The sequence below is a fragment of the Procambarus clarkii genome, chromosome 4, assembly GCF_040958095.1.
Source record: "Procambarus clarkii isolate CNS0578487 chromosome 4, FALCON_Pclarkii_2.0, whole genome shotgun sequence".
NCBI lineage: Eukaryota > Metazoa > Arthropoda > Malacostraca > Decapoda > Cambaridae > Procambarus > Procambarus clarkii.
Genome location: NC_091153.1, coordinates 34,728,592 through 34,739,019, shown reverse-complemented (window position 1 = coordinate 34,739,019; position 10,428 = coordinate 34,728,592). Strand labels below are relative to the sequence as shown.

Genomic DNA, 10,428 nt, shown 5'->3' with positions numbered 1-10,428 from the left:
TAACTTTTTCGGCTACCTAACCGAACCTAGCCTATAGAGATAGGTTAGGTTAGGTTAGGTAGGGTTGGTTAGGTTCGGTCAAATATCTACGTTAATTTTAATTCCAATAACAAAAAATTGACCTCATACATAATGAAATGGGTAGCTTTATCATTTCATAAGAAAAAAATTAGAGAAAATCTATTAATTCAGGAAAACTTGGCTTATTAAGCAAATCGGGCCTTGCATAGTAGGCTGAGAAGTGCGTTCTGGCTACTAGGTACGACATATATATATATATATATATATATATATATATATATATATATATATATATATATATACATATATATGTATACATATATATACATATATACATATATATATATATGTATATATACATATATACATATATATACATATATATATATATATACATATATATATATATATATATATATATATATATATATATATATATATATATATATATATATATATATATATATATATATATATATATATATATATATATATATATATATATATATGTCGTACCTAGTAGCCAGAACGCACTTTTATGCCTACTATGCAAGGCCCGATTTGCCTAATAAGCCAAGTTTTCCTGAATTAATTGTTTTTCGACAACCTAACCTACCTAACCTAACCTAGCCTAACTTTTTCGGCTACCTCACCTAACCTAACCTCTAAAGATAGGTTAGGTTAGGTTAGGTAGGGTTGGTTAGGTTTGGTCATATATCTACGTTAATTTTAACTCCAATAAAAAAAATTGACCTCATACATAATGAAATGGGTAGCTTTATCATTTCATAAGAAAAAAAATAGAGAAAATATATTAATTCAGGAAAACTTGGCTTATTAGGCAAATCGGGCCTTGCATAGTAGGCATAAAAGTGCGTTCTGGCTACTAGGTACGACATATATATATATATATATATATATATATATATATATATATATATATATATATATATATATATATATATATATATATATATATCATGATATATATATATATATATATATATATATATATATATATATATATATATATATATATATATATATAATAAGTATATATATTGTTACATGAAGTAAAGTACCGCAGTTCTACACGGCTGATGTTATGCTCAAGAAGCAAAAAAGTAATAATAATACAATAAAAAGTCACCTAACGTTTGTAATGTTAATATGAGAAACAGGAGTGAAGTAAAAAAAATTTTTTAAACATTACATGTAAATTTAATAATATAATATATAACAAATAAAAAGTCTTTAACACTTATTTCAACTTAATAACTCGGATAGTAAGATAAGGAGAGGTCACATGTATACATTACCTAGCACCACCACTCTTATTGATATGCCCCGACAGTTCCACTGAGAGAGGGAGTGTATACCCTGAAGCGAGTGTCCAGAGTCCACTGCCGGTGAAAGCTCATCTGCCTCATGATAATACCTTGAATAGACACCCGGTGGAGGTGGGGTGATCGCTCCCCAAACACCCGGTGGAGGTGGGGTGATCGCTCCCCAAACACCAGGTGGAGGTGGGGTGATCGCTCCCCAAACACAAGGTGGAGGTGGGGTGATCGCTCCCCAAACACCAGGTGGAGGTGGGGTGATCGCTCCCCAAACACAAGGTGGAGGTGGGGTGATCGCTCCCCAAACACCAGGTGGAGGTGGAGTGATCGCTCCCCAAACACCAGGTGGAGGTGGGGTGATCGCTCCCCAAACACAAGGTGGAGGTGGGGTGATCGCTCCCCAAACACAAGGTGGAGGTGGGGTGATCGCTCCCCAAACACCAGGTGGAGGTGGAGTGATCGCTCCCCAAACACCAGGTGGAGGTGGAGTGATCGCTCCCCAAACACCAGGTGGAGGTGGAGTGATCGCTCCCCAAACACAAGGTGGAGGTGGGGTGATCGCTCCCCAAACACAAGGTGGAGGTGGGGTGATCGCTCCCCAAACACCAGGTGGAGGTGGGGTGATCGCTGGTGCTGGATGGTGTGGATGAGGCGTGGGTCTGCTGCTGGATGGTGTGGGTGAGGCGTGGGTCTGCTGCTGGATGGTGTGGGTGAGGCGTGGGTCTGCTGCTGGATGGTGTGGGTGAGGCGTGGATCTGCTGCTGGATGGTGTGGGTGAGGCGTGGGTCTGCTGCTGGATGGTGTGGGTGAGGCGTGGGTCTGCTGCTGGATGGTGTGGGTGAGGCGTGGGTCTGCTGCTGGATGGTGTGGGTGAGGCGTGGGTCTGCTGCTGGATGGTGTGGGTGAGGCGTGGATCTGCTGCTGGATGGTGTGGGTGAGGCGTGGGTCTGCTGCTGGATGGTGTGGGTGAGGCGTGGGTCTGCTGCTGGATGGTGTGGGTGAGGCGTGGGTCTGCTGCTGGATGGTGTGGGTGAGGCGTGGGTCTGCTGCTGGATGGTGTGGGTGAGGCGTGGGTCTGCTGCTGGATGGTGTGGGTGAGGCGTGGGTCTGCTGCTGGATGGTGTGGGTGAGGCCTGGGTCTGCTGCTGGATGGTGTGGGTGAGGCGTGGATCTGCTGCTGGATGGTGTGGGTGAGGCGTGGGTCTGCGGCTGGATGGTGTGGGTGAGGCGTGGGTCTGCTGCTGGATGGTGTGGGTGAGGCGTGGGTCTGCTGCTGGATGGTGTGGGTGAGGCGTGGGTCTGCTGCTGGATGGTGTGGGTGAGGCGTGGGTCTGCTGCTGGATGGTGTGGGTGAGGCGTGGGTCTGCTGCTGGATGGTGTGGGCTACTGCTCGATGCTCTCCATTTTCCAGACCTTAACGTAGTCGACCTTAAGAGCTGCCTCCTCGCTGATGTGCGGCTCACCGTGCTTCCAGCTGGGCAGCCACGACCCACGCTGAGGAGGGAGAGTAAGGTGTCACAGTTAGCAGTACCAAGCAGGTGGAAACTGATGGTAGTGTTGCTACTGTGTAGGGTGAGTGTGTCACAGTTAACAGTACCAAGCAGGTGGATAACATGAGAGTTGGCAGTGTTGCTACTGTGTAGGGTGAGTGTAAGGTGTCACAGTTAACAGTACCAAGCAAGTGGATAATGTAAGAGTTTCAGTGATGCTACTGTGTAGGGTGAGTGTAGGGTGTCACAGTTAACAGTACCAAGGAGGTGAATAATGTGAGTTGGCAGTATTGCTACTGTGTAGGGTGAGTGTGTCACAGTTGCTACTGTATAGGGTAAGTGTGTCACAGTTGCTACTGTGTAGGATTGGTGCAAGGTGTCAGAGTTTATTTATTTATTACACAGAAAACTGTGTAAATATTCTCAAAGGTTACATTTTAATATCTACAAATCATTCTCTCGCCTTGGTTACCCTTTGCATTTCATCAACTGTGCCCACTCTCAAGCTAAACGAAATTTCTTTCATCGTAAACCTGCTTCCAACACTAGTAGCACTGTACTATGCCTTCCCTTCATATCTGAACTCAAAACTTTTACCAATACCTTTCGTCCTCTTGACATTAAACTCGCCTTTCGACAAACTAACACACTTCGTAGCAATCTACTTCACACTGCTCCTCCTGCTTCTAATGCTGCTGGTGTCTACTCTATTTCCTGTTCGTCTTGTCCTCTCCAATACTTTGGCGAAACTGGCCGTACACTGAATGACAGACTTAAAGAACACAAGAGAAGTGTTAAGTCTGCAGACACTAACACTATCCCATTGATTGGTCTTCCTCCAAAATAATCTTTCCTGCCTCTACTCTACACAGACGCCGTCTTGTTGAATCGGCTCTAATACACAATGTACCCAACATGAACTTGAGTCCTGGCTTTGTTGCTGTGGACTCTTCTCCTTCACAGTATATACTCAAATGCTCTAATCTTTCTAACAAACATGACCTAACATAAGCTTACCCCATCCATTTATCTTTCTTTCTCTTTCCTTTTCTTTCTCTCTTTTCGCTTTTTCTGTTCATTGTCTTCTCCTACGCTCCCTTGCTATCCTTTTCTTATTCCTATTACTATCTCTTTCTCATTCGGTGGTTATAATAGGAGCTGCCTCGTATGGGCCAATAGGCCCTCTGCAGTTCTTATTATTACTACTATCCCTTGTACTGCACCTTACTTTGCTCCTCAGCTGTCTCTTGCCTATTTATTGCCTGTCTCTACTTTCTCATCACAATCGGCTTGAGAATGGTCCAGGACGGACCGAAACGTCGTCGTCCCTTCACCTTCTAGTGTGTGGTCTGGTCAACGTTACATACAATTATCAAGCATCATTTCTCAAATAACATCCGTAATTTATACTTCTTTCAATTGTATTCATTATTTAGGTTACCTACAAATACAATTAAAGGCTTCACATTCAACATTTTTCTTGGCATGCGCGAAATCGCCCCCAAGAACTAGAGCGTTCTCGTGATTTGACAAAACATACAAAATACAAGGTATTAACCAAGCCTGGAACACACGGACCCAAGCACCCCACCAAGCCTGTCCAACTATGTATAGAAAACGTGAATTTTGTAATAAATATTTCTTAGTAATTGTGATGTTAATGACAATATTGAACAAAATGGTGAATATTAGTTGCGACGAGGACCTGCAGGAGGAGAAGCAACTCGCTGCGCAGACTTACAGCGTTCCAGAAGTCTCGCGCAGCGTGAGGGGAGGTGTTGCTCCAGGGCTTGACCGGACTGCTCTCCACGTCGTCTGGGAAGTAGCCATTCACGCCCCCGACAGCCAAGTTCATGATCATGTAGAACTGACAAGAGAAAGTCACACGTTTGCATCATTGAAGAAGGTTATCAGCAGCAACCGCGGTTTTGAAAGCTCTACGCAGCACAGAGAACCACAAATGCAAATAAAAATTCTTTATAAAGAAGTTAATAAATAAAATTTCATGTAGATATCTACAAGCAGGTTTACAATGAACACAGAAAAACAAAAGCCTAATATGATAAACAGAAATTAATATTTAAAAAAAACATATAGAGAAATAAACAAAAATATTTAGAAAGACAAATACACTCAGAAAACGCAAGCCTTAATGAAAATATAAAACGATTACAAGGTCATTATGTATATAAGAAAATATTAAATATGGCAACTATTGATGCACTGTTGACCAATACTAGGCTGTATGTGGGACAGTGTTGACCAATACTAGGCTGTATGTGGGACAGTGTTGACCAATACTAGGCTGTATGTGGGACAGTGTTAACCAATACTAGTCTGTATGTGGGACAGTGTTAACCAATACTAGGCTGTATGTGGGACAGTGTTGACCAATACTAGGCTGTATGTGGGACACTGTTGACCAATACTAGGCTGTATGTGGGACAGTGTTGACCAATACTAGGCTGTATGTGGGACAGTGTTGACCAATACTAGGCTGTATGTGGGACAGTGTTGACCAATACTTGTCTGTATGTGGGACAGTGTTGACCAATACTAGGCAGTATGTGGGACAGTGTTGACCAATACTAGGCTGTATGTGGGACAGTGTTGACCAATACTAGGCTGTATGTGGGACAGTGTTGACCAATACTAGTCTGTATGTGGGACAGTGTTGACCAATACTAGGCTGTATGTGGGACAGTGTTGACCAATACTAGTCTGTATGTGGGACAGTGTTGACCAATACTAGGCTGTATGTGGGACAGTGTTGACCAATACTAGGCTGTATGTGGGATAGTGTTGACTAATACTAGGCTGACTGTGGGACAGTGTTGACCAATACTAGTCTGTATGTGGGACAGTGTTGACCAATACTAGTCTGTATGTGGGACAGTGTTGACCAATACTAGTCTGTATGTGGGACAGTGTTGACCAATACTAGTCTGTATGTGGGACAGTGTTGACCAATACTAGGCTGTATGTGGGACAGTGTTGACCAATACTAGGCTGTATGTGGGACAGTGTTGACCAATACTAGGCAGTATGTGGGACAGTGTTGACCAATACTAGTCAGTATGTGGGACAGTGTTGACCAATACTAGGCAGTATGTGGGACAGTGTTGACCAATACTAGTCTGTATGTGGGACAGTGTTGACCAATACCAGGCTGTATGTGGGACAGTGTTGACCAATACTAGGCAGTATGTGGGACAGTGTTGACCAATACTAGGCTGTATGTGGGATAGTGTTGACTAATACTAGGCTGACTGTGGGACAGTGTTGACCAATACTAGTCTGTATGTGGGACAGTGTTGACCAATACTAGGCTGTATGTGGGACAGTGTTGACCAATACTAGGCAGTATGTGGGACAGTGTTGACCAATACTAGTCTGTATGTGGGACAGTGTTGACCAATACTAGGCTGTATGTGGGACAGTGTTGACCAATACTAGGCTGTATGTGGGACAGTGTTGACCAATACTAGGCTGTATGTGGGACAGTGTTGACTAATACTAGGCTGACTGTGGGACAGTGTTGACCAATACTAGTCTGTATGTGGGACAGTGTTGACCAATACTAGGCAGTATGTGGGACAGTGTTGACCAATACTAGGCAGTATGTGGGACAGTGTTGACCAATACTAGGCAGTATGTGGGACAGTGTTGACCAATACTAGGCTGTATGTGGGACAGTGTTGACCAATACTAGTCAGTATGTGAGACAGTGTTGACCAATACTAGTCTGTATGCGGGACAGTGTTGACCAATACTAGGCTGTATGCGGGACAGTGTTGACCAATACTAGGCAGTATGTGGGACAGTGTTGACCAACATGAGGCAGTAAGTGGGACAGTGTTGACCAACATGGGGCAGTAAGTGGGACAGTGTTGACCAACATTTGGCAGTAAGTGGGACAGTGTTGACCAATACTAGGCTGTATGTGGGACAGTGTTGACCAACATGGGGCAGTAAGTGGGACAGTGTTGACCAACATGGGGCAGTAAGTGGGACAGTGTTGACCAACATGAGGCAGTAAGTGGGACAGTGTTGACCAACATGGGGCAGTAAGTGGGACAGTGTTGACCAACATGGGGCAGTAAGTGGGAGAGTGTTGACCAACATGGGGCAGTAAGTGGGAGAGTGTTGACCAACATGGGGCAGTAAGTGGGACAGTGTTTACCAACTTGGGGCAGTAAGTGGGAGAGTGTTGACCAACATGCGGCAGTAAGTGGGAGAGTGTTGACCAACATGGGGCAGTAAGTGGGACAGTGTTGACCAACATGAGGCAGTAAGTGGGAGAGTGTTGACCAACATGGGGCAGTAAGTGGGACAGTGTTGACCAACATGGGGCAGTAAGTGGGAGAGTGTTGACCAACATGGGGGCAGTAAGTGGGAGAGTGTTGACCAACATGGGGCAGTAAGTGGGAGAGTGTTGACCAACATGGGGCAGTAAGTGGGACAGTGTTTACCAACTTGGGGCAGTAAGTGGGAGAGTGTTGACCAACATGGGGCAGTAAGTGGGACAGTGTTGACCAATACTAGTCAGTATGTGGGACAGTGTTGACCAATACTAGGCAGTATGTGGGACAGTGTTGACCAATACTAGTCTGTATGTGGGTCAGTGTTGACCAATACTAGGCTGTATGTGGGACAGTGTTGACCAATACCAGGCTGTATGTGGGACAGTGTTGACCAATACTAGGCTGTATGTGGGACAGTGTTGACCAATACTAGGCAGCATGTGGGACAGTGTTGACCAATAATAGTCAGTATGTGGGACAGTGTTGACCAATACTAGGCAGTATGTGGGACAGTGTTGACCAATACTAGTCTGTATGTGGGACAGTGTTGACCAATACTAGGCTGTATGTGAGACAGTGTTGACCAATACTAGGCAGTATGTGGGACAGTGTTGACCAATACTAGTCTGTATGTGGGACAGTGTTGACCAATACTAGGCTGTATGTGGGACAGTGTTGACCAATACTAGGCTGTATGTGGGACAGTGTTGACCAATACTAGGCTGTATGTGGGACAGTGTTGACCAATACTAGGCAGTATGTGGGACAGTGTTGACCAATACTAGTCAGTATGTGGGACAGTGTTGACCAATACTAGGCAGTATGTGGGACAGTGTTGACCAATACTAGTCTGTATGTGGGACAGTGTTGACCAATACCAGGCTGTATGTGGGACAGTGTTGACCAATACTAGGCAGTATGTGGGACAGTGTTGACCAATACTAGGCTGTATGTGGGATAGTGTTGACTAATACTAGGCTGACTGTGGGACAGTGTTGACCAATACTAGTCTGTATGTGGGACAGTGTTGACCAATACTAGGCTGTATGTGGGACAGTGTTGACCAATACTAGGCAGTATGTGGGACAGTGTTGACCAATACTAGTCTGTATGTGGGACAGTGTTGACCAATACTAGGCTGTATGTGGGACAGTGTTGACCAATACTAGGCTGTATGTGGGACAGTGTTGACTAATACTAGGCTGACTGTGGGACAGTGTTGACCAATACTAGTCTGTATGTGGGACAGTGTTGACCAATACTAGGCAGTATGTGGGACAGTGTTGACCAATACTAGGCAGTATGTGGGACAGTGTTGACCAATACTAGGCTGTATGTGGGACAGTGTTGACCAATACTAGTCAGTATGTGAGACAGTGTTGACCAATACTAGTCTGTATGCGGGACAGTGTTGACCAATACTAGGCTGTATGCGGGACAGTGTTGACCAATACTAGGCAGTATGTGGGACAGTGTTGACCAACATGAGGCAGTAAGTGGGACAGTGTTGACCAACATGGGGCAGTAAGTGGGACAGTGTTGACCAACATTTGGCAGTAAGTGGGACAGTGTTGACCAATACTAGGCTGTATGTGGGACAGTGTTGACCAACATGGGGCAGTAAGTGGGACAGTGTTGACCAACATGGGGCAGTAAGTGGGACAGTGTTGACCAACATGAGGCAGTCAGTGGGACATTGTTGACCAACATGGGGCAGTAAGTGGGACAGTGTTGACCAACATGGGGCAGTAAGTGGGACAGTGTTGACCAACATGAGGCAGTAAGTGGGAGAGTGTTGACCAACATGGGGCAGTAAGTGGGACAGTGTTGACCAACATGGGGCAGTAAGTGGGAGAGTGTTGACCAACATGGGGGCAGTAAGTGAGAGAGTGTTGACCAACATGGGGCAGTAAGTGGGAGAGTGTTGACCAACATGGGGCAGTAAGTGGGACAGTGTTTACCAACTTGGGGCAGTAAGTGGGAGAGTGTTGACCAACATGCGGCAGTAAGTGGGAGAGTGTTGACCAACATGGGGCAGTAAGTGGGAGAGTGTTGACCAACATGGGGCAGTAAGTGCGAGAGTGTTGACCAACATGGGGCAGTAAGGTCGAGAGTGTTGACCAACATGGGGCAGTAAATGCGAGAGTGTTGACCAACATGGGGCAGTAAGTGGGAGAGTGTTGACCAACATGGGGCAGTAAGTGCGAGAGTGTTGACCAACATGGGGCAGTAAGTGCGAGAATGTTGACCAACATGGGGCAGTAAGTGCGAGAGTGTTGACCAACATGGGGCAGTAAGTGAGAGAGTGTTGACCAACATGGGACAGTAAGTGGGACAGTGTTGACCAACATGGGGCAGTAAGTGGGAGAGTGTTGACCAACATGGGGCAGTAAGTGGGAGAGTGTTGACCAACATGGGACAGTAAGTGGGACAGTGTTGACCAACATGAGGTAGTTAGTGGGACAGTGTTGACCAACATGGGGCAGTAAGTGGGAGAGTGTTGACCAACATGGGGCAGTAAGTGGGAGAGTGTTGACCAGCATGAAGCAGTAAGTGGGAGAGTGTTGACCAACATGGGGCAGTAAGTGGAAGAGTGTTGACCAACATGGAGCAGTAAGTGTGAGAGTGTTGACCAACATGGGGCAGTAAGTGGGACAGTGTTTACCAACTTGGGGCAGTAAGTGGGAGAGTGTTGACCAACATGCGGCAGTAAGTGGGAGAGTGTTGACCAACATGGGGCAGTAAGTGGGAGAGTGTTGACCAACATGAAGCAGTAAGTGGGAGAGTGTTGACCAACATGGGGGCAGTAAGTGGGAGAGTGTTGACCAACATGGGGCAGTAAGTGGGAGAGCGTTGACCAACATGGGGCAGTGGGACAGTGTTTACCAACTTGGGGCAGTAAGTGGGAGAGTGTTGACCAACATGCGGCAGTAAGTGGGAGAGTGTTGACCAACATGGGGCAGTATGTGGGAGAGTGTTGACCAACATGAAGCAGTAAATGGGAGAGTGTTGACCAACATGGGGGCAGTAAGTGGGAGAGTGTTGACCAACATGGGGCAGTAAGTGGGAGAGTGTTGACCAACATAGGGCAGTAATTGGGACAGTGTTTACCAACTTTGGGCAGTAAGTGGGAGAGTGTTGACCAACATGCGGCAGTAAGTGGGAGAGTGTTGACCAACATGGGGCAGTAAGTGGGAGAGTGTTGACCAACATGGGGCAGTAAGTGCGAGAGTGTTGACCAACATGTTACAGTAAGTGCGAGAGTGTTGACCA

The 10,428-nt window shown here is 45.7% G+C and overlaps 1 pseudogene; it reads right to left on the bottom strand.

Moving 5' to 3' along the window:
• Positions 1-2,600: 2,600 nt before the first annotated feature.
• The window catches only part of LOC138369780 (beta-1,3-glucan-binding protein-like), a 111,177-nt pseudogene continuing 103,349 nt past the window's right edge, over positions 2,601-10,428 (bottom strand).